Source organism: Stegodyphus dumicola, chromosome 3, assembly GCF_044657685.1.
Source record: "Stegodyphus dumicola isolate Sdum_Otavi_A_Nest chromosome 3, ASM4465768v1".
Classification (NCBI taxonomy): domain Eukaryota; kingdom Metazoa; phylum Arthropoda; class Arachnida; order Araneae; family Eresidae; genus Stegodyphus; species Stegodyphus dumicola.
The window spans coordinates 162,958,716-162,984,915 of NC_140770.1; the positions used below are offsets into that span (position 1 = coordinate 162,958,716).

At 37.0% G+C, this 26,200-nt stretch overlaps 1 long non-coding RNA gene and 1 other non-coding gene across 2 annotated transcripts in view; both read left to right on the forward strand.

The window, feature by feature from the left end:
- Nucleotides 1-26,200, forward strand: part of LOC146998176 (uncharacterized) — a 970,620-nt gene that overhangs the window by 564,543 nt on the left and 379,877 nt on the right. The window lies entirely within an intron of this gene.
- On the forward strand, nucleotides 11,660-11,731 carry TRNAS-GGA (transfer RNA serine (anticodon GGA)). The gene has a single exon. It is a non-coding gene; the product is annotated as a tRNA-Ser (tRNA).

Consider the following 26,200-nt stretch of genomic DNA (forward strand, 5'->3'; position numbering starts at 1 on the left):
AAACTGCTTAGGATAAATAAGTATGCAACGTTATAAAAAAACAGAACACAGAGGAAGAAAAGCATTTTAAATGCAGTGAATTTTTTCTCATTTTAGTGCTTTGTAATAGCGTTTACTATGACCAATTTTCGAAGCTGTTTTGACATTTATGTTAAATTCGTTTCAGTAATAAAATGAATGCGCGTAAATAGGTGTTTGTAGGTAATACTTATAAATACCTTTGTAAAACGTAAGTGTAATGAGTTCTGTCTTTAAAATGTTCTGTCTTTAAAAATGTGTCTTTAAAAGTCAGACAAAAATATTCCTGCATTTTGTAAAAGAGAAATTTAGGTTTTGCAGCTATTTAATAAGGTATAAATGACGAAATGTTTCCTAGTGCCGTTACATGGAAATGGGACCCATTAATGGCCCGAGTGGATAAGACCACCGAACAGTGGTAGTTCGTCCCCGTTTACCGGGTTCTAACCTAGGCAAAACGGTTTATCGTGTATTTCGCAAGTGTAGCGTAAATATCAGCCAGTATCTGTTAGAAAGTTTTTCACGAAGGTATCCTTTCCCTTAGGAAATAGCCTTTTTTTTTTTTTTTTTTTTTTTTTTTTTTTTTTTTTTTTTTTTGCTGTGCGATATCTTAAGGTACACTGAAACAACACCTAGGCTCCGTGAGTAAAGAAAGATATTCACCTTTTACCCTGAGTACATCCAAGGAGCGCTCTTATCGGAATGACAAAAACTGGGATTTACAACACAGCCAGTTTCACAGGGGAAAAAAGTACAAGATTTGTTCAAGCTTTCATGAATTTCGTATCTGTGGTTAGACAGTTGATTGTAGCTCATTTCATACGTTATCAGCAGTCTATTTGCGCGGTTTTGGCAATTAAATACATTTTCGACTCTAGTTAATTGCTAAATAGGTTCTTTGATTTCCGGCTCACACATTTTAAACATTTTTATTTTAGTATTATTTTTAATGTCCACACAAACAATGTTAAAGGGCAAGGATACCTTCGGAGGATGTTTTAAGGGAAATTTGCTTGTATCCACGTTACAGATGAGGAAAACCCAGAAAATTCCCAAGCACTTAGCCCCGTCTTCTGATTTTGGATCAGAGTCTAACTGTTAATGTTCAACTACATTACCGCTCGGATGTTGGTGGACCAACCAACAGATCTTGACACTCTCGTTCGAAACCGCATCAGATTGTTATTCTCTAAGCAGATTATTTATAAGGCATTTTCTCTCTCCTTTCCGCATGCCTTCGTGGTGTAATAGAAAGTATACTCGAGAAATATTCGAGAGATCCAGAGCTCCGGAGAAGGCATTGCACATTTTTCATGTCTCCTGATTCAAAAAAAAATTTAATGACTCTAGAAGTGGCACCCGAACTACAAGGTAATGAACAATAATTCCTTACCACCAGGATTTTGCAACTGAATCTCTTAATCCCCATTGGCACTGTATTAGAGAGAATACATAAGGAATTTTCTCCTTCCTTCCCGCATACCTTCGTAGTGTAATTGGGGGCATGCACGACCCGTATTCCACAGGTCCACAACGTTCAAGCCCCGGTGTGGGAATTACACATTTTTCATTTCTCTTGCTTCAAAGAAAAAAAAACCCTAATGACTCTATATATTCTCTCTTTGAAATGTCGCCCAGTCGTATAATGGGTGGTTAGTGCCCCCTCGCTGGCGTACCGATACGCCAAGTTTCGAATGTTGGAGAAGACATGGATGTTTTTAACCTATTAATGTCTGTGCGGCAGGAAGGCACCCAAAATACACGGAGAGCCGAAAGGTCTCTTGAGAGGTTGAAGGTAGGTAAGAAAGGTGGAAAAAATTGAGGTAGAACTGCAAAGTTACCCCGCCGGAACTACAACTGTGCAACCATTGGTTAAATTCTGGTGTCTCGTCCACTTCTAGCTACACCTATCTGTGCGAAATTCTGCGTACTCTGCTAAATCAGAAGGCAAGAAACACCTGTCAGACCACTTTCTAAGTTCTAATATTAAAATATTATAGGCTGCTATTGACATTCCTCTGTTCCCATTGTATATCTTCCGCTCCTTACGGCTTAACTGCGAAAGAATTCCAACGCTAGCGATTTTAGAGAAACATTACGTGCATTGATATTGTTACGAATTTGGTATTTAAAAAGCTAATGTTAGTTCAATTATAAATTAAATGGTTTTATTTCTCGCGCAGTGCAGCGCGTGATGAATATTAAAAGAAAGCTAAGCTGGAAAATTGAAAATACAAGAGCGCGTGCATTAAATAAATAAATATCTCTTTTTGATTTCGAGAAAGTACTGGAAAATTCTAGCGCGTGATTTTAAAATCTTATAAAAGGAGGAAAACATCTCAGTTTGTAGTAGTTGCTTAGTTTGTTGTTGTTTAGAAAACTGCTCTTGTTGATTGTAGCGAATTCGAGGATTAGCTTTCTTTAGCTGTTTTGAATTACGTTCTATTGGACATTTGAGTAGTTAAAAGATAACTACTGTGAGATATTGTAATACTGCATGATAATTTGAGAAGATTTAAGCATTTTTGTTGTGATAATAATAAATTTTTGTTCATTTTTCATCGGACTTGTGCATTCATTTCATAACGATCCCGTACGCACGCAACAATTTTTGGTGTCAGAAGTGGGATTTAATGCCAATCACAAGAGCGATGGAAGAGCAGTTAAGACAGCTGATATCATCCTTTGCTGCATTTAAAGAGGAAATGAAATCAGGTCAAGAAGAAATGAAAGAGGAAATGAAATCTAATCAGGAAAAGATTGAAGCGGGACAGGAATCCGTTAAAGACGAGATGAAATCAATTAAAGACGAGATGAAAGCAGGTCAAGAGAAAATGAAAAGAGAAATTACCTGCGTAATAGAAAACAAATTCGAGGCTAGAGATGATAGAATAGACTCTGTCGAAGGTAAGGTTGAAGAAATTGAAGAAAGAGTCTCGTCCGTTAAAGAACAAATAGAAGGGAGAGTTTCTGCTACACAGGAGGAACGAATTGAAGAAAGAGTTTGTGCCGTCCAACATCAAATCGAACAACAAATTGATGATAGGGTTTCTGCAGTAGCCAAAGAAGTGGATATTTTAAAGAAATTAGTAGTGACGGCAGGGAACAATAGTGATGGCTTTAAATTTCTACCCATGCCTGCTCGTCCCTCTCTGAAGTTATCTACATATGATGTGAAGACCTCCTGGCAGGTGTATAAAACACAATTTTCTATCATTGCGGATGCGAATGGATGGGATTCCCAAGCTAAGGCCTGTCATCTCGCCGCTTCTTTAAGAGTCGACGCAGCGGATATCCTTCAGACTCTTCCCGAAAACAAAAGGTTGGATTTCCAAGCTTTGTCCGGCGCATTAGAGCTGCGCTTCGGGGAGAAATGTTTAAAAGACTACAGCAAGCTCCAATTAAAATCCCGTCAACAGAAGCTCACCAAAACACTTCAGGAGCTCGCCACGGATTTTGAAAGGCTGTCACATCACGCCTTTTCGGAGTGCCCGACAGAAACAAGGGAAACACTGTCCTTGCAATATTTCATCGATGGCATCCGGGACCCTGAAATACAGAAAGCACTGCGAATGGCGGATCTTAAAGATCTGAAAAGCGCTTTAGTGTACGCCATGAAATTCGAGGCAGCCCAGCAAGCCACCCGTCGAGACCGCCATCCACTCAGAGCTGCTCTGGTCCAGGAGCCAGGGGATCAAGTCACTGCTTGTCTAGACGATTTAACTAGACAAATGAACGCCTTGAGACGGAATATTGGTGACAAGAAACCGGCCGTTAAGTGCTGGAACTGCGGTCCTGAAGAACACATACGACGAAACTGTAGATAACCCCCAGGGTACGGATGTTAAAACCGCTCCTAACAAACAGCAGGGAAACTAATTAGTGGCCATCTCGCGGGACGGAGGGTGCCAGACAATGAAAAGTCCCAGTTTAAAGCGCTTCAGATTTCTGCAGTGAGAGGCGGCAGAAATGGACTTTTCATAATAAGACATATTAATAGAGTTCCCTGCAATATGACGATAGACACAGGAGCCAACGTCACCATCATCCGAAAAGATTTGGCTGAACAACTGGGAAGCAAACTTATCTGGACGCCGCTCTGCGTTACCCTGCAGACAGTGTCGGGTGAGAAGATCGATATCGATGGAAAAGTAAATGTTAACATCACGTTTGGAAGTGCCGCTTACCATCACACGGCATATGTAGCAGAGATCACTGATTCTTGCATACTCGGATTAGACTTTCTAAGGAAATACAATCTTTCCTTGGACTTAAAAAATAACGAATTGCATTCTTCATCTGAGAACATAGCGTTATTTGGAGTTAATGATGAAGAAGTTAAATCTGTTCATAAAATCATAGCACAAGACAAGATCACAATGCCGGCAAGAACAGAAATTTTACTTCCTGGATCCATAGCCGAAAACAGATATTTCCGCTACGGCATCATAGAATATCCCAATAACTGTAATAGCCCAAAAGGAGTACTAGTAGCCTCAACACTCGTCGACCTATCCAGAACGGTTATCCCGGTGAGAGTCGCCAATGTAACTGAGAAAGGGAGAATTATTAAGAAAGGTGAAGTGGTTGCAGCATGTACTCCAGTAACCAGTGTTGAAAGAAAGAGTAACATCCAAGGATCCGTGTCCTGAGAGAGCATACTATAGGAGATTCGTGAAGAACATTTCGTCCATCGCAAGACCACTTCACAAGCTGACAGAGAGCAAGCAAAGATTCTTGTGGACAAAGGAATGCGAGGATGCATGTAACAAATTAAAGAAGCTTTAACATCTGCTCCAATCCTGACGTATCCGCAGCTCGACAGACCATTTATTCTCGACACCGACGCGAGCAATGAAAGTGTCGGTGCTGTTTTGTCCCAAGAAATAGACGGCCAAGAACGTGTAGTGGCGTACTGGAGCAAGTGCCTATCTAAACCGGAGAGGAATTATTGTGTCACCAGGAAACAGTTGCTCGCCATAGTTAACGCTGTAGAACAGTTCCATCACTATCTATACGGCAGAAAGTTTCTGCTCCGCACCGATCATGCATCATTGACCTGGCTTTCAAATTTCAAGAATCCTGAGGGTCAAATAGCCAGGTGGATACAGAGACTCCAAGAATATGACATCACTATCCGTCATCGTAAGGGATCATCACACGGAAACGCCGACGCCCTGTCTAGAAGACCTTGCCAAGAAAGCTGCCGATACTGTTCCAGGGTGGAAGCGAAATACGAGCTGCTGACTCCGGTCGCAAGACAAATTACAACATCAACATCGGCTGATCGGGAACCGTGGAGAGATGATGAAGTCAGGAAAGACCAACTGGAAGATCGTGACATTAAACCCATAATTGATTTAATGGAGTCATCAACCAGAAAACCTACCTGGCAGGACATTTCTATCTGTAGTCCTACAACCAAACAGTATTGGGCACTCTGGGATTCACTTCACATTCGAAACGGCGTTTTATACCGGAAATTCGAATCAGATGATGGGAAGACGTTCCGATGGCAGCAGATGCTTCCGAGATCCCGCATTCCTGATGTCCTTAAAGAACTACATAACAGCCCTACGGGAGGTCACTTTGGAATAATGAAGACCTTACAGAGAGTTCGTGAGCGCTTTTACTGGAATAATGCAAAGGATGATGCCCAAAAGTGGTGCCGATCCTGCGATGCATGTGCAAGTCGGAAGGACCGAAGAGGAAAGGACGGAAGAGACGCAGCCGAGGCAAGCTGCAACGTTACAACATACGGGCGCCTTTTGAACGTATCGCCTTTGACATCTTGGGACCTCTGCCACGAACTGCTGATGGCAACAAATACATACTCGTTGTCATTGATTACTTCACCAAGTGGCCTGAAGCGTACCCTGTTCCTGATCAAGAGGCTGTCACAGTAGCTGAGGTAATGATACAGCACTGGATTTCCAGGTTCGGAGTGCCTCATCAGTTACATTCCGATCAGGGAAGGAATTTTGCCTCGGCAGTAACCAAAGAACTATGCAGACTACTCGGCATTGACAAAACTCAAACGTCGCCATTGCATCCCCAGTCGGACGGCATGGTAGAGAGGTTCAATCGAACCATCCTTAATAACCTCTCATTAGTGGTTTCCAGAAATCAGCAGGACTGGGACAAGAAATTACCACTCTTTTTACTGGCTTACCACAGTGCTGTCCACGAGACTACCGGCTATTCTCCATCACAGATGCTCTTCGGTCGTGATCTTCGTCTGCCTTGTGATCTACTGTTTGGCCGTCCTCCGGATGCTCCTTCTTCGTCTGAGGAATATATTCAAGATCTCCAGGCCCGTTTTGAAGTGATGCACTACTTTGCACGAGAGCGAGTCAACTTGGCGACGGAGAAGATGAAGACCCGATACGACACAAGAGCTACTGAACATCAATTGCCCGAAGGAGACAAGGTGTGGTTGTGGAATCCGACTCGACGGAAAGGACTTTGTCCGAAATTATAGTCACCTTGGAATGGCCTGTACACAGTCCTAAACAGGCTGAATGACGTCGTGGTTCGGATTCGTAAGTCTTCGAACTCTAAACCTAAAGTCGTTCATTACGACAGGTTAGCTCATTACTATGGCCATAGTACATAATGCAAATAATTGTAAATAGTATAAGACCATGGTCCATTTTGTTTTTAAATGTGTCTTTGATTTGATTTGTATTTAGTATTTGATTTGTATTTAGTATTTGATTTGCATTTAGTATTTGATTTGTATTTGATAGCATTTGATTTGTTTTATGTATTGCATTTATTGTTCATGTTGTTTATTATTGTAATGTAATGTGTATGCCTCATTTGCATTTATGCCTCAGTTGTAAGTTTGGCTTCCTGTCCAGGAATTGTACTTCCCGGGACGTGCAGGTGACAGGTGACGGAGGACGGGGACGGTGACGGAGGACGGGGACGCCTGGTGTTTAACAGAGGTAAGCAGGCATATGTCCCACGCCTTCCACTATCCAGATGCAACAACTCCCTGGAGCCGCACAAGGCCGCACCGGGAGCTTATTGATATTCCATTCAGATTAAACATGGCCATACAAGGGCGACATTGGCCTACATTGAAATTTGATGTACATTTGTGGGTGGGGCAGTCTTGCCCGGGACGTGCAGTCCTTGGAAAGGGGGTAAATTTTTTTTAAAATTGTTTAATTTTAATTTATTAAATTAGTAGATTTATTTTCATGGATAGATTTTGCACTTGATTTACTTATGCTTCTGAATTTAAATGATATTGTAGATTAGTTCGAGAATTAAATCTTTTACATGTTTGCATATTTTTAAATTATTTTAAATTATTTGGCTTTTTTTCTTTTTTTAGATTATAAATTTCCTTTTTTACTTTTATACGTATTTGTTAAGAATTTAAATTTGTTTAAATTATTGTTCCAAACGTTCTACTTCCACATACAAATTCATATTTTTCCAAATGTACTGCTATAACCAGAGGGGCATATAAGTAAGTATTATTAGCTTTTAAGGCCTTTTTGGAAATTACTGCCTTTGGAAATATTTTTAAAATCTTTATCTTTCTATTGTCATTTACCATTCTAAAAAATCTGTCTTGCCGTTCTCACGTGTTTGCACGACGTCTCGGCGAAGAGCCAGCAATCGTACTAAGAGCAAACGAGTTTGGAGGCTTCTTGTGTGGATTAATTACGTAAGTTTCTTTAAAACTCGCATCTTGATCACCTTCAAAATATCCTTCATACAACATCTCTTTTCCTCATTTGAATATTTAAAATGATTCAAAAGAATCCGTGTGATCTTAGGAGGAATTTCTACTGCAATATTTAGTTCGCGTATACAGTGAATCATATGTTGAACAATTTGTTATGTAGACAGAAACATATCAGTCTCAAAATTTTCTCTCGATGAGGGTTGAGGCTCTAAAGAAACGGTCATTCATCTTCAAACCGCACAGAATCGGGTAGATTCTTTTCCAACTTCATTGAATCGGGATGATTCATTTAGCAGCATCGAATCAGAATGAGTCATTTTACACTTCATTAAATCAGGACTATTCTCTTCAAACTACATTGAATCAAGATGATTCATCCAACAGCATAACATCAGGTTGATTCGTTTCAAACTTCTGATTCTATGCAGCTAGATGAATCGGTATGATTGTCTTCAAACTTCATTAAATCAGGACTATTCTCTTCAAACTACCTTGAATCAGAAGGATTCATGCAACAGCATAGAATAATCCAACAGCAAACAATCAGGAAGATTTTTTTTCAAACTTCATTGAATCGGAATGATTCATCTAGCAATATAGAATCAGAATGATTCTCTTCAAACTTCATTAAATCAGGTCTATTCTCTTTAAGCTTCATTAAATCAGGATGATTCATCCAACAGCGTAGACCGTAGAATCAAGAAGATTCTTTTCAAACTTCATTGAATCCGATTGATTAATTTAATTACGTAGAATAAGGATAATTCTTGAATACTTCACTGTATGAAGTTGGATCACTCCTTGATTAAAGCAATTCTTGAATTTTTAAACATAGATTTTTTTTCTTTAACAGGATAAATCATTTGAATCCCGTTTTGGTTTACCAATACATAACCAGGGGGCACACATCTAAGCATTCTGAGGTTCTATTGTTTTTGTCAGATACTGTTTTTCCTAAAAATAATTTTGAAACTTTATATTCCTGTTGCCATTTACCATTTTAAAAATCTGCCTTGCCGTTCTACGTGCCTGAAAGCCGTAGTATTACTCTGCCAAAACATATTCATACTCTCCAAATGTACTCATATTATTCCAAATGTAATATTTGCTCATACAAAAAATAAACCTACGATTTGTGACACACATAACAGGAAAAATTGATTTTTATAAAAGCAGCTTCGCATTATATGAATAAATCTTGATTCTTAATCTCATTTAGTGAAACACTATATTTCTTGTAATTGTACTTCTTAGTTTGAAAGTTTTTGTAAGAGAAATAATCTTTGATGGTGCACCACTGCGTGCATTATACAAAAAATACTCTCTTCAGGGTTTGGTATTACTATCCATTTGTTAAAAACAGCTGCAAATAAAAAACTACAGTCGACTCGAAAGGTTAATTTTTGATAAATCTACACTTTAAAAGCTATCTTATATAACGGACGAATTTATCACAGATATTTTTAATGACACGAAGAAAACACTAAAATCTCAGTTTTAGCGCACATACACTTGGGGTTTGTATATTATATTCTTTATTTTTTCAAGTCCGTTTCCGAAACTACCAATTTATCACAAATAGTTTTATTTTTATTTGTTAAACATTACTCATGTGAAGATTTCGAAGAGCTCATATTAGTTTTATGTTTCGATTTCTTACTGACATCCTTTTTTAACTGGCTCTTCCAATATATTTAACAGTATTTTTACTCTTCATCCATATAAAATAAATAATAAGCTTTCGCTTAGATTTCATTTCAGATTTGATGAAGGTTAACTTTATCAATCCGTTACAGTGATTAATTTTTGACGTCTTTCAAAAAATAATTATTTCTTTCAGAGCATAAAGAGATTTTACTCCACTTTGAATTAGAAAAATATCTGATATTTTAGCTCAAGTTGTGAAATGTGTAATGATTGTCAAAAATTTACTTTGAAATAATATAGATTTCAGAAAATAAAATTCTGATTCATATTGTTAAAGTACTTACAATAGAGTTTTAAAATTGCGTGTATTCTTTGAACATGCTTTATGTGTACCTTAAACCAAACATAATAACTTAATATATTAGCTCTAATCTTCTGATGTAATGTTCTTTTCAATTTTGTACTTGGCACCCAGAATTTCTGCACACCTGATAATACAGCACTAGTACGACAATACTCTCATAATTCGAGTAATTATTACTGCAATATTTAGGACAATTTGAACTTGGGCTAATCAAGAAACTAAATAAGTTCAAAAATTGATAATTGGTTCCTAAAATAATTCCCCTGTTTTTAAATAAATAAATCATGGTTGAAAAATTCAAATGATTTATAAACGAAATAAATTTTAAAATGCACCTTTGTTTAAAAAGCATTTTTTATTCTTTAAAAATGGCAATATCAGTGTCGGCACTTGTTTCTGTAAACGAAATTTAACTCACTGAAATCAAGTTGCTGTCTAGTTTCCAATAGTGACGTCACTGATTCCAAGTCTATTCAAAAGCAACTAATCCTTTGTGTCTCCGCTGCTATCCTGTAAATCAGTGACGTCAGCGTTGGGAAGAAACTAATCTTACTTGTCTATTGACTTTAGTTTCCAGCCAGATTAACCGACAGACAAGTTTATGCTTTTTCAAGTTGAAACTTTTCTGTTTCTAACTCTCCAGAAAATGCAATACGTGATTTATCTCTGACCTCAGATTTATGTGTCAAGGACTTTGATGTCAAGGTCTGAATGACGTTGGTCGAGGAGAGCAAAATTTGTTGTAACTTGGTCTCCTTCCGTGGTTTCACCTCTTCCAGGAGTGGGTAACACATCATAAGAATGCATGGGCAAAGTTGATGGATTTACCTAAAGAAGAGTGAAATAATGTATCATATCGCATAACTTTAAAACAGCATAATAATAAGTTGCATAAAAAAGTAGACTGTATTACGCCAAGCTAAGATACATGTAATTTGCAATATTAATTCAAATATTAGCTTTTTGGTGACACGCAAAATGTACATTTCAAAGTTGAATATAATTGAAAAGCTAGTGAGAGAGACTAAAATACATAAAGTACCCTTACAATTTGGAATTCGTTACTTGTTGTCTGAATCTGGGATTTCTAAACTATCCATCCTGACCTACCGTCAGCTTGTAATAATAATTTCGATAACTTGGGGGAAGAATCTTTTTTCAATACGTGATAAAGTATACAAACGTATGTAATTTCGTAAATGTATTTCTTAATTGCTCGTAAAAATGTACAGAGTACTAAAATTTTGAAAATAATATTCATTACGTTTTCTTAAAAAATGTCATTCAAAATATATGAATGTGTGTTTCAGTGTTCTGGAAAGCCCAAAATATTGTTCAAAGGAAAATAAAACCGACATGAAATATCATGATGCGTCCTATACCTAATAACCTAATACCTTTAGTTTTATTTTAAACTTATATTATGGCGTTAAAATATACTCATATTTGAGTTTACATATATATTTCGACAGTAATCATAACACGAATTATGTACTAAGATGAACCTATACGTGAATGTCTAGCGTGCTAGAACGTCTAGCATGAACTACAAATAATAAAATTTCGAGTTTCGAAAATAATAGTTACATATTTTCTGATAATGTGGCAAGTTATCTTTATGTTTTCCTCCTATGTTCATGATTGAAACAGGGAATGCAATAATACTTTTGGAATACCTCTAGACCAATGAAATTATTGTAGTCCGTTCAGGCAACTTACCCTTATGCGTATCCGATGTCAACATGTTAAAAAAATGAATATCATGTTTTTTATATCAGTTACCTCTATTCCGATGTATAATGTGCAATTTTAATACAAAACGTAGGACCAAAAGTTACGGCAGCGCGTTATACACGGGATATAAAAGTGATAACTTATAAATAAGGAAAAAAGTATATAAGGTATTTCTCCCACTTCCCTAGCGTGCCTTCGTGGTGTAACGGTAGCACGCTGGGCCGGAATTCCAGAGGTCCGTGGTTCGATTCCCGGCGAAGGCGGTTGCTGATTTTTCATCTCTCTGGCTTCCGAAAATTCCTAATGTCTCTACAAGTAGATTTCTTTATGCACCAAAATGTTTGCTTATTTAAAACAACTGACTTACCTTATTAAATTAAACTGTATCCAAATATTTTCATTATCGGATAACACGAAGAGTTCGTCATGTTCGTTATCCGTTACCTCTTCAGACGTACCATCGAATTTTGTTTCATCTTTATCGTCATTCTTATTTTCAACCATAAATAATCACTATTCTTTCCATCTTTCACTAACACCAAACATCATTCTTGCTGCAGCACGATTTCCATTTTCTTTCTCACAGTGTAAGGTTTTGCATTTAAAAGCAGCACTGCGTTTTTTTTTTTTTTTTTTTTTTTTTTTTTTTCATTTCACATGAGCCATGTTTACTACTAAAATAAAAACGCTACATCAACTGCATTTTAATTAAAGCAAACGCGATTTACTAAAGCTGTCGATTTTTCACTTCAAATTCTTGGCTTCAAATGACTACGGAAAGAGAAAACATCTAACTCCTAATTCCACGAATTCATTCAGGTTGGATGTGCTCAACAATAGCACTCGTTTGGACACTTGCATTAAATACAATCCAGCCTCTTTGCCGGAATATCTACTCCCTCAAGCATTTAACCCACACAGATATTGTTCACTTTATCGCTTGTCAGTGCAGTTTACCACTGTTCGAAAGGCTAGGACAGATGTTCGAATACGTGACCTCAAAAGATAAGAATATTGCGCATGTATCTTTTAATTTTCTTCGTGAAGAATGGGTTGTGCGCTATACGGCTAATATACCTATTTTTTTAATGTATCTTGAAATTATAGATGCGCTTTATACACCGGTGAGCGTTATACGCTTGAAAATAAGGTATTTTTTTAATCAATTTCAAATTAAATGTTTAGAGTATAAAGTTGTTGATTAAATAATAACCTTTTACGCTTGCGTTTCTTATTTTATCAGAAACATTATATTACTATTCAATTTACGGTTATACATTATATGCAGGTGTATATGTTGTAGTTTTAAATAATTGTACGCTTAAAACTATAAAATTATTTTAGATATACAGCATGTATAGTGACGTAATATTTTAAAACTACAGGTCAATTAAAATGTATAGCAACTTACGAACATTATGCATTTACCTACCACTCTTTTGAATTAATCTTTTATGGTGTAAGTTCAGTAATGTGAATATTAAAAAAACCTGCTATACATTTCCGGAAATTCTCATTTTAGAAATAATATGAACAGCGTTTTTGCCTCTAAATACATTTAATTATTGAAAGGCTTTTCCTCACAAAATACATATTTTTTATCATATTTAATATTTATTTTAATAAATTAAAACTGCTGGATTAAATTCATAGACAAACATATCTCCTAGCGATATAATTGTTTCTATATGTTTTCTTACTTAAGTGGAAATAAAAACCTCAAGCACACATTTATTGCCTTATCCTCCTGTTCAAGAAACATGGCAAAAAACCAAATTAGTTATTCCCAACATTCGCGTGGGTTTTTATCGGAAGAAAAGTATTTTTCGTAGCGTTTAAAACTTCAAAAGAATTTTCTAAGAATCAATATTCCAATACTATCCTTATTGAAAAGAAAAAGCATACAGAGCTTTAAGAACTTACGTATTATTGAAAAGTAACAGAAAAATTGAACTGTTAATATTTTAAGATATTTCATAATGAAACACTGAGGAAAAACTTATTTTGCAAAAACGAGGAAGAATAGGATGTTTTCATTCTAAAAGTAAAAGAATTAAAGCCCCAGATGAGAAAATGTGTTTCATTTTTTTATTTTCTTAGCTGAAGAAATCTTTCATTTAGACAAATTCTTAGCAAAATAATTCCAAAAGTGTTTATTCAATCGAAAATTTCTGCACAAAAGCCTTTTGAAAACTTAGTTTTAAGATGAAAAGAAAGATTTCTGAGAAAAAATAGCCGAATGTATAATTTTTAGCAACATATGGAACAGAATTTCTATGCAGAAAAATAAATGCGATTCAATTTTATGAATAAAATCAAAATAATTTTGTTTCTATTATGTGTTGCAGAATAAGAAGCATGAAGATTACTAATGGAAAAATTAAAATCCATGTCTTCAGTGTTGAGCATTTGTTTGTGTTGCTTTGAATTCAAATTTCGTATCTTAAATGGCAAACATTTTGATAATAAAATATCAGGGACAAATTATCCTATCCTTTATAAAGAAACTATTCAAATTTTAATTTTAAGATTTTATTTCATCAATTTTACATGTCTACTTCTTTGCTTGGTATCGTATCCATATTACGTATTACGTTTAATGGGATAAAAATAACTTTATGAAATGTCATAATAAATAAACGAAGAAATCGGAAAGAAACATTAACGAAATTAAATATTAAAACTCACTAACGTCTGAGCAGTAAGGCTGCTGAGCACAGGTACATCGACTATAATTCAAATCGCCGCGAACAAGTGTTTTGCCTGAGAATTATCATGGCTTTCAAAAAATTGTATTAGCAATTGTACAGGGTGTTTATAAATGAATGGTGCGGGTTTAGAAATTAATAATAAATAGATGTATTATTTGATATGGACAGGCTTACAGCATAAGCAAGCGGCAACTATCAAAGTTTTTGATGTATTAATCACAATCCTCCAATATGTGAAACCTTGATCAAAAGAAACACAACTACATGGTAATCAAATTCTTCCTATACTCGCTGTAGCATGTCCGCCGCGACGGTCTGTAACACATGCTTTATCCAACCAATAAACTTCCTCAAGAGACACAGGCATCAGCAGTACAAAAATTCTGTCTTTAACAAACTTCCAAAGAAAGAAATTTCATGATGTTAAACCCAGCGAACGTGGTGGCTAGGAATCGTGCGAAACATTCTGAAAGTTATTTTCCCCCGAGCTTAACGTTCCACTGTTGAATGGAAACGAAAGGGAATTTACGATTAGTTTGGTTTATTTGATTTCGTAAAGCATTCGTGGGCTATCTAAATAAGGGAAAAATGCCTTCGTGGAGGATTAACTAAGGGGTATTTATGAAACATCATCGTTGTGAGTAACACATACTAGGCGCGAACAAGCGGTAAGGAAATTCATGAGACAATGAGTATCCCCGAAGTCTGAGGGGCAGGGGGCAGAATTTATCTGGTCGATATTTCAATCGGAGCTACTTTTTGAGACATAGCAACTCTGACCTATTTTTTGTCCATCGTCTTCTAAGAGTTAGAAAATACTTATACTGTGTTTCTTCGTAATCTAAATAATCCTCTCCTATTCACAAAGATTTCAAGAAATCAAACGATGTTTTCGCCGGTACCTTGCATTACAGTGAAAGAGTGCCCATTTCTTCTCATTAGCAATTTTTATAAAATTTTCAAATCATTACGTTAAATGTTTGTAGTCTCATTATAAGGTATTTCTCCCGCCTTCTTTGGCACGCCATCGTGGCGGGTTGGCCTGCACGCTGGGCGCGTATTCCAGAGGTCCTCCGTTCGATTCCTGGCGAAGACGTTGCTAATTTTTCATCTTGCCTGCTTCCAAATTACCTAATATTCCTACAGTGATGCCCGAACTGAAAAGGGTGTTGGATAATGGTTCTCCTCACCCACGATTTGGCGACTGGGTTCCCTAAAAACTTAAGTCCCTCTTTTAAAATGGAGAGTACATAAGGTGTTTCTCCCACCTTCCTAGCGAGCTTTCGTGGTGTAGGGGTCTGCATGCTGAGCGCGTAATTGCGAGATCCGTGGTTTGATAGGGCGTTGCCGATTTTCATATTGCCTGCTTCTTCCCCAAAAATATCTACATCATTAGATTTTGATTTGTGTGATTATGAACAGGACTAAAAAAAATATCAATTTCCTTGCAAGGAACTTTCTCCTTACCTCGTGTGCCTTCATGGTGTACGCGATAGCACGCCTAACTAGCAGTCGGGGGAATCCACTCCAGATTTCGAATCTTGGCAGGCAAATTGCTAACGTTTTTTGTTCTCTGCTTCGAAATGCATTTACAGATCAGATGGATAACAATTCGTCAGCATCAAAATTTGGTAACTGCCCCTCATCCTTTAATTGAGGGAGAATGTAGGAAATTTTCTTCTTCTTTACCGTGCACTTTTGGGATGTAACTGGAGGCAGGCAATTGAGGAGGACAGATTTCGAATCTCGTCGAAGGAACTGACGATTTTTATAAATTCCTGCTGAGATTTAAATGTAATGGGAATTCACTTCTTCCACTACGCCTTCAATGGGAAATCAAACCGAAATATTCCATTTGCTTGCTGAAAGTTTTGTTTAATACACTGCAAGGACTCACACGAGGAATATCTTTAACTCACTTAGTTCTTTAATATTTCTTATTGCCGCCTTTAATGGAGTTTTGTGATCTCGAAAATAAAATTTTCTCATGATGCATATGTGTTTACTTTAATTTTAAGGGAAATTATGCTTTCAAAAATTTAATATTATAATTTTCAAATCTGTGGTACATTATCAGCCCAAAGGACGTTAGCCCCGAAGGCTAATTTCGTTTCGGCATTCTGTGACGTTTCACTATGAACGACGAATCACTTTCAAGTTGTTGCCACCAAATTTTATTTCACTGTATTATAGTTAAAGGAATTAAATAATGAGGATTATGCATAGTACGTATGTTTCTCGCACTGGGATAAAACAACGGCACCTAGAGCCATTGAATTTTAAATACCGTGCATTTATTTTTGTAAAGCATTTATAAGTTTTTGTTTAACAAGCTCAAAGATTTCAAAGCGAGCAATGGCAACGTTGCACAGAAAAAAACATTTTTATCTCCAGCGCGTGAGACTGTGTATCGGAAATTCCAAAGATATGCTCTTTTTAAATTATTTTGGGATAATACTGTTGAACTTAATTTTATAAAGTGCAAAGAACATGATATTTAATAAATAAAGGTAACACAGCAAACGTTAACGAAAACCTTTTGGGCATTATATAAAATCTGAAGACTCAGATTTTTTTTCCGTGATATTTTCTTTACATAAGTAATAAGAAATACATATATCAGTCGGAAAAACTTGAAAAATCTTTAAAATATATCCCTCCGTTTCATGTATATACCCTTGATCTTTAAGCCTGAACGAGTACATATGGAAACGTGGCTTGTGGCGCAGTCAGAAGCATGATTACAGCTAAATGAGAAATATAACGACTACAAAAGAATAAAAGGAAAGTGTACGGGAAAAAGAGCAAAAGAAAAAGTGATTTTCAAAAGTTAGGGCCGAAGTTATAAGCTGCCGAAAGCATGCTTTGCGCTGCATCCTCTAAGACGCGGACAAAGCTTAATTGAAACGGATTTTCTTCTCTGAAAGAAACCAAGATGAAATAAAAGAAATTCCTACTAAAATAAGGAGAGTCCGAAGAAATCCGAAAAAGGAATTAAGTTTTAAGAAAAAGTGTTCGCTGGTTGCGTAGAATTATGTGAAGACGCACTGAGAGGTACTGCATAAAGAAAATTTTAGTAATAACAGTAACTTTCATTAAGAACTTTTAAAAGTTGGAATATGTAGCATTTACAAAAATTGTATTTTCTGAGAAAAAGTTTTTTTTTTTTTTTTGTGTTTCACGAATAGAAATAAACAACATAAGCTTAGAGTAATTGGATTTTGCTCCAAACGTCTTCAAGCATGCCTTTTCTAAATTAATTATTTTTTCATACGGAATACAAATAATTGATTGATCGATAAAAATATGACATTGCGCTATTATTTATAGTATTAGAGCTCTTGATGTGATAACGAAATTACAGGGAAAAAAATCTGATGTGTACAAAACAAGACTTCCTTGTACGGAATATTAAATTATACGCATTTTTCTTGCATTTCATTTAAACTTATTGGATTGAATTAAATCTACTTCGCCGACAGCGTATAAACCACAATAAAATAAATGCATTCTTTAAAATTCATTCTAGTATTTGTTTACCATAGCGACACTTTGGCGCTAGGTTCACTTAACTGTATTATATTTCGTTCATATTATAACTCAGAATGCACAAAATTTATATCATTTAAAGAATTATCTAATCGTTGCGACATGTTCTATTCAAATACTATAATAAAGCTAGAACTATGTATTAAAGAAATTAAGCAAGCAAAACAAAAAAGAAACAGTTTTTCACAGACGATTGAGTACTTTTCATTCAATTAATTCAGTTCTCACTTCACGACAAGGCAAAAATACATAATAAGTCAAAATATCTGTATTAAAATTACGAAGTAAATCTTAAAAAACTTATTTCCTCGAAAAAATTCCAGAAAGGATTAAGCATGATTTAATTCGCAATAATAAATGAAGGCGTTATCTTTGTTGTTGCGAAGCTAAGTTTCTCTAGATTGGCAATAAATCCACTACTCTGCTGTTTCAAATGTAAACAAGCAATGGCCGCCATCGAAAACATTATTAGGCTTAGCGCACTTAAACAATTTTAAAATTGTCGATAATTCTAAACATATTGCATAAAAATTCACTAAAGGCATAAAAACCTTAACCGAAAGATAAGAACAACATAATTCAATCATTTTTAAAGCAAAAAATGTACAATTTACAAACATATGAGAGTAAAAAAACTGAGATCACTGAGCCGAGTAACAGAGTGGATATATATATAAATATATTTATATACGTTTTTTACGGCCGATTGCAACCAAAATACGAGGGGCACATCTACATGTTGTAGCAGTCCTATATACAAAATTTCAACGCTCTGAGGCTATTCGTTTTTGAGTTATGCGAGATACATACGTACGTACAGACACCACGAAAAATTATCTTTACCATTTATTTTAAAGCAGTTTTATAATTTTTTTTGGAGAAAAAGAGTCCTTTATTCTGTTCTTACGTACAGATGTCACGCAAAAACATCGTTAAATTTCATTCGATAGTGGTCAAAATGGATATTTTCTTTGGAATATGCTGCCTGAAACTCTTCGTGGTTACAATACTTCCTTTTTACTTCGTACAAGGAAGTAAAATGCGTATTATGAGTAAAGTCATCCTTTAATAGTGTTACGAATTTCCTTTAATTGGTATTTAAAAAGCTAATGTTAGTTCAGTTATAAATTAAATGGTTTTATTTCCCGCGCAGTGCAGCGCGTGACGAATATTAAAAGAAAGCTAAGCCGGAAAATTGAAAATACAAGAGCGCGTGCATTAAATAAATAAATATCTCTTTTTGATTTCGACAAAGTACTGGAAAATTCTAGTGCGTGATTTTAAAATCTTATAAAAGGAGGAAAACATCTCAGTTCGTAGTAGTTGCTTAGTTTGTTGTTGTTTAGAAAACTGCTCTTGTTGATTGTAGCGAATTCGCGGATTAGCGTTCTTTAGCTGTTTCGAATTACGTTCTATTGGACATTTGAGTAGTTAAAAGATAACAAATGTGAGATATTGTAATACTGCTTGATAATTTGAGAAAATTTAAGCATTTTTGTTGTGATAATAATAAATTTTTGTTCATTTTTCATCGGACTTGTGCATTCATTTCATAACGAACCCGTACGCACGCAATAATTTTTGGTGTCAGGAGTGGGATATTTGAATGCCAATAACAAGAGGGATGGAAGAAGAATTGAGACAGCTCATTACTGCTTTTGCTGCGTTCCAAGAAAAGATGGAAGCTGGCCAAACATCTTTTAAAGAAGAAATTAAAGAGGAAATGAAATTGGGCCAGGAATCCGTTAAGGTAGAAATGAAATTGGGCCAGGAATCCGTTAAGGAAGAGATGAAAGCTCTTAAAGATGAGATGAAAGCAGGTCAGGACGAAATGAAAATAGAAATTACATGCGTAATAGAAAATAAATTTGAGGCTATGGAAGGAAGAATAGACGCGGTCGAATTTAAAGTTGTACAAATTGAAGAAAACGTTTCTTCCGTGAAAGAGCAAATAGAAGACAGAGTTTCGGCCGTGGAACAACAAATAGGTTACAGAGTTGATTCAGTCAAAGAAGAAATAGAAGGAAGAGTTTGTTCCGTTAAACAACAAATCGAACAACAAATTGATGAGAGAGTTTCTGCAGTTGCCAAAGAAATGGATACTATAAAGAAATTCGTAGCGTCGGCAGGGAGCAGAGTGATGATTTTAAATTCTTACCGATGCCTGCTCGTCCACCTCTGAAGCTATCCACATATGATGGGAAGACATCCTGGCAAGCGTATAAGACCCAATTTTCTATAGTTGCGGATGCGAATGGATGGGATTCCCAAGCTAAGGCCTGTCATCTCGCCACTTCTCTGCGAGCAGACGCAGCGGATATACTGCAGACGCTTCCCGAAAACCAAAGACTCAACTTCTTCAAAGACTCGAAGCTCTATCCGGCGCATTGGAGCTGCGCTTTGGCGAGAAATGTTTAAAGCACTACACCAGGCTTCAATTAAAATCCCGTCAACAGAAGCCCACCGAAACAGTCCAGGAACTCGCCACGGATATTGAAAGGCAGTCCCACCTCGCCTTTACGGAGTGACCGAGAGAAACGAGGGAAATTCTGTCGCTGCAATATTTCATCGATGGCATCCGGGACCCTGAAATACAGAAAACACTGCGAATGTCCGATTTTAAAGATTTGAAAAGCGCTTTAGTGTACGCCATGAAATTCGAGGCAGCCCAGCAAGCTACTCGTCGAGACCGCCACCCAGTCAGAGCTGCTCAAGTTCAGGAGCCAGGGGTTCAAGTCACCGCTCGTCTAGACGATTTAACTAGACAACTGAACGACTTGACACGGAATATTGGTGAGAAGAAACCGACCGTTAAGTGCTGGAACTGCGGTGCTGAAGGACACATACGACGAAACTGCAGAACACACCAGGGTACGGATGTTAAAACGCTCCTAACAAACAGCAGGGAAACTAATTAGTGGCCATCTCGCAAGGCGGAGGTTGCCAGATAATGAAAAGCCCCCGTTTAGAGCGCTTCAGATTTCTGTGAGAGGCGGCAGTAATGGACTTTTCATAATAGGACATATTAATGGAGTTCCGTCTAATATGACAATAGATACACGAGCCAACATTACCATCATCCGAAAAGATTTGGCTCAACAACTAGGAAACAAACTTATCTGGACGCCGCCCTGCGTTACCCTCCAGACTGTGTCCGGTGAGAAGATCGACATCGACGGAAAAGTAAATGTTAACATCACGTTTGGAAGTGCCGCTTACCATCACACAGCATATGTAGCAGAGATCACTGATTCTTGCATACTAGGATTGGACTTTCTAAGGAAATACAATTTTTCCTTGGACTTTAAAAATAACGAATTGCATTCTACATCTGAGGAGATAGCGTTATTTGGAGTTAATAATGAAGAAGTTAAATCTGTCCATAAAATGTTAGCACAAGACAATATCACAATACCGGCAAGAACAGAAATTTTTCTTCCTGAATCATTAGCCGAAAACAGAAATTTCCGCTACGGCATCATTGAATATCCAAATAACTGTAATAGCCCAAAAGGAGTACTAGTAGCCTCAACACTCGTCGACCTATCCAGAACGGTTATCCCGGTGAGAGTCGCCAATGTAACTGAAAAGTCGAGAGTTATTAAGAAAGGTGAAGTGGTTGCCGCATGTACTTCAGTAACCACCGTTGAAAGAAAGAGTAACATCCAAGAATCCGTGTCTTCAGAAAGCATTACATCAGAGTTACTTCAGAATGTGCAATTAAACGATGAAGAGAGGAATGCTGCCGATCGCGTCATTAAAGATCTTCAAGTTGTTTTCTCCCTCTCGTCTTCCGACTTGGGTCGAACCAGTTTGACACAACATAGAATCGATACCGTTGATCATCCCCCGATCAAGCAACATCCAAGACGTCTACCGTTTGCTAAACAGGAAGAGGTACGAACACTTTTAAAGGATATGGAAGAAGGCGATGTCATTGAGCTTTCAGTAAGTCCATGGGCATCTCCCATCGTCCTAGTCAGAAAGAAAGACGGCTCAACAAGATTTTGCGTCGACTATCGCCGGTTGAATGAGGTTACGAAGAAAGACAGTTACCATCTTCCTAGATCTGACGACATTCTAGACAATCTTTCTGGAAGCAAGTGGTTCTCAACACTTGATTTAAAGAGTGGTTATTGGCAGGTAGAAATACACCCTGAAGACCGAGAAAAGACGGCATTTACTACGGGTCAAGGATTTTGGCAATTCGAGGTGATGCCGTTTGGACTGTGTAATGCGCCGGCAACATTCGAACGTCTTATTGAGACTGTTTTGAAAGGTCTTTCCTACGAACCTTGTCTGATATACCTGGACGATATCATCATCGTCGGAAAGAGTTTTGAAGAGCACCTAGAAAATCTTAGAAAGGTGCTTCAGAAACTGAAAGAGGCCAATCTGAAGCTGACTCCCACTAAATGCAAATTGTTACGAAAGTAGTGACTTACCTGGGACATGTCATCTCTGTAGAAGGTGTGTGCACGGATCCTGAAAAGGTGTCAGCGGTTAAATCCTGGAAACGTCCCGGAAATGTCTATCAGCTGAGAAGCTTCCTACGGCTTTGCACCTATTATAGGAGATTCGTGAAGAACATTTCGTCCATCGCAAGACCACTTCACAAGCTGACAGAGAGCAAGCAAAGATTCTTGTGGACAAAGGAATGCGAGGATGCATGTAACAAATTAAAGAAGCTTTAACATCTGCTCCAATCCTGACGTATCCGCAGCTCGACAGACCATTTATTCTCGACACCGACGCGAGCAATGAAAGTGTCGGTGCTGTTTTGTCCCAAGAAATAGACGGCCAAGAACGTGTAGTAGCTTACTGGAGCAAGTGCCTATCTAAACCGGAGAGGAATTACTGTGTCACAAGGAGAGAGTTGCTCGCCATAGTTAAAAGCTGTAGAACATTTCCATCATTATCTATACGGGAGGAAATTCCTCCTTCGCACGGACCATGCCTCATTGGCCTGGCTTTTAAATTTCAAAAATCCTGAGGGTCAAATAGCCAGGTGGATACAGAGACTCCAAGAATATGACATCACTATCCGTCATCGTAAGGGATCATCACACGGAAACGCCGACGCCCTGTCTACAAGACCTTGCTAAGAAAGCTGTCGATATTGTTCCAGGGTGGAAGCGAAATACGAGCTGCTGACTCCAGTCGCAAGACAAATTACAACATCAGCATCGGCTGATCGAGAACCGTGGAGTGATGATGAAGTCAGGAAAGACCAGCTGGAGGACCGCGACATTAAACCCATAATTGATTTAATGGAGTCATCAAACAGAAAACCTACCTGGCAGGACATTTCTATCTGTAGTCCTACAACCAAACAATATTTTGCACTCTGGGATTCACTTCACATTCGAAACGGCGTCTTATACCGGAAATTCGAATCGGATGATGGGAAGACGTTCCGATGGCAACTGATACTTCCAAGATCCCGGATTCCTGATGTCCTTAAAGAACTACATAACAGCCCTACGGGAGGTCACTTTGGAATAATGAAGAACTTACAGAGAGTTCGTGAGCGCTTTTACTGGAATAATGCAAAGGTTGACGTGCAAAAGTGGTGCCGATCTTGCGATGCCTGTGCAGGTAGAAAAGGACCGAGAAAACGTAGCCGAGGCAAGCTGCAACGTTACAACGTAGGTGCGCCTTTTGAACGTATCGCTTTTGACATCTTAGGACCTCTGCCACGAACTGATGATGGCAACAAATACAAACCCGTTGTCATTGATTACTTTACCAAGTGGCCTGAAGCTTATCCTATTCCTGATCAAGAGGCTGTCACAGTAGCTGAGGTAATGATACAGCACTGGATTTCCAGGTTCGGAGTGCCTCTTCAGTTACATTCAGATCAGGGAAGGAATTTTGCCTCAGCAGTAATCAAAGAACTATGTAAACTACTCTGCATTGACAAAACCCAAACGACGCCATTACATCCCCAGTTGGACGGCATGGTAGAGAGGTTCAATCGAACCTTCCTTAATAACCTCTCATTAGTGGTTTCCAGAAACCAACAGGATTGGGACAAGAAATTACCACTGTTTTTACTGGCTTACCGCAGTGCTGTCCACGAGACTACCGGCTATTCTCCATCACAGATGCTCTTCGGTCGTGACCTTCGTCTGCCTTGTGATCTCTTGTTTGGTCACCCTCCGGATGCTCCTTCATCGTCTGAGGAATATATTCAAGATCTCCAGGCCCGGTTTGAAGTGATGCACAACTTTGCACGAGAGCGAGTCAACTTGGCGACGGAGAAGGTGAAGACCGGATACGACACAAGAGCTACTGAACATCAATTCCACGAAGGAGACAAAGTGTGGTTGTGGAATCCGACTGGACGGAAAGGACTTTGTCCGAAATTACAGTCACCTTGGGAGGGTCCGTAGACAGTCCTAAACAGGCTGAATGACGTCGTGGTTCGGATCCGTAAGTCTTCGAACTCTAAACCTAAAGTCGTTCATTACGACAGGTTAGCTCATTACTATGGACATAGTACGTAATATAAATAATTGTAGATAGTGTAAGATCATGGTCCTCTTTTTTTTTAAATGTGTATTTGATTTGATTTGTATTTAGTATTTGATTTGCATTTAGTATTTGTTTTGCATTTAGTATTTGTTTTGTATTTAGTACTTGATAGCATTTGATTTGTTTAAATTATCTATTACATTTATTGTAATGTAATGTTTATACCTCAGTTGTTTATGCCTCAGTTGTAAGTTTGGCTTCCTGTCCAGGGATTGTACTGCCCGGGACGTGCAGTCCTTGGGAAGGGGGCAGTGTTACGAATTTGGTATTTAAAAAGCTAATGTTAGTTCAGTTATAAATTAAATGGTTTTGTTTCTCGCGCAGTGACGAATATTAAAAGAAAGCTAAGCCGGAAAATTGAAAATACTAGAGCGCGTGCATTAAATAAATAAATATCTCTTTTTGATTTCGAGAAAGTACTGAAAAATTCTAGCGCGTGATTTTAAAATCTTATAAAAGGAGGAAAACATCTCAGTTCGTAGTAGTTGCTTAGTTTGTTGTTGTTTAGAAAACTGCTCTTGTTGATTGTAGCGAATTCGCGGATTAGCGTTCTTTAGCTGTTTTGAATTACGTTCTATTGGACATTTGAGTAGTTAAAAGATAACTACTGTGAGATATTGTAATACTGCATGAGAATTTGAGAAGATTTAAGCATTTTTGTTGTGATAATAATAAATTTTTGTTCATTTTTCATCGGACTTGTGCATTTATTTCATAGCGAACCCGTACGCACGCAACAATATATAAGTAATTGAAAATATCATTAAATTTTATCTGTAGTTAGAAAGTACTAAAACAGTTTGATGATATATCATACTGTAAATTTAACTTAATTATAGGCCCTAGTTTTAAGAACACATTTGACCTAAATTTCAAGAAATAAAGTAACGTAAGTAAATACGAGAGCTAAGAAATTTACGTCCTACATTACGGAATTTAATATTTTTCTTGCACCGACCCCTTTAAAAATATTAGAAATGGACACAACATGATTTCTTTGTACAGACTATTAAATTATCCACATTTCTTCGGAACTGAAACTTATTCCCTCGTATTTAATTAGCATTTCATTAATTTCTCATTCAATCAATTCAGTTCTCACTTCGCGCAAGGCAAAAATACTATATAAAACTCAAAACATCTTCAATCAAAATTGTAAAACACAGAAAAATCCAATTAGTTAAACAATCAAAAACAAGTTATACAATAAAAAAAATTAGAGTTTCGGCCAACGGGCACGAAGACAAGAATTTTGGTGCACAAAACTAAATGTTAAATTTCTGTCCCATTGTTCAAGAAATTGGTGCACCAACTGACTTTATTAACTAATCTACTAAGAGTTTCAAATGTAAACAAATGGTGGCCAAGTTAGGGTTATAATGCCACTTTTAAGCTGTGTACAAATCTACAACTATTGTATGCAGATTAACTAAAGGCATAAAACTTTAACAGGAACATATGAATAACTTATTTCAATCAATTTTAAAGCAAAAAATGCACAATTTATCAACATACAAGAGCATAAGCATAAAAAACTGAGCTCGCTTACCCGGCTCAGAGGGTGGGTATATGCCTATGTATGTAAATGTTTGGTGCAGTCAATTCCAACAAAAAAGAAGGTGCGCAACTAAATGTTATAAATAATAATAAAATTATTATTGATTTTACGAAACTCAATAATTGTAATGAAACTGAATATGCGCAATAAAAATAGATTTGTTATGAAAAGTTTAAATGTTTCTTGAAATAATGGTGAATGCATGTTTTAATTTCGTAAATAGATTTTTGATTGCAAAGCCTAGAAAATGATGTTGATAGTATTGCTTCAAAATCACAGAGAGGTATATTTTTATGTCTAAATTAATTTTTTTTAAATTCTCAAATGCAAGGAAAGATAAAGGCTACCAATAATATGGATGGATGTAGTATTTTTTA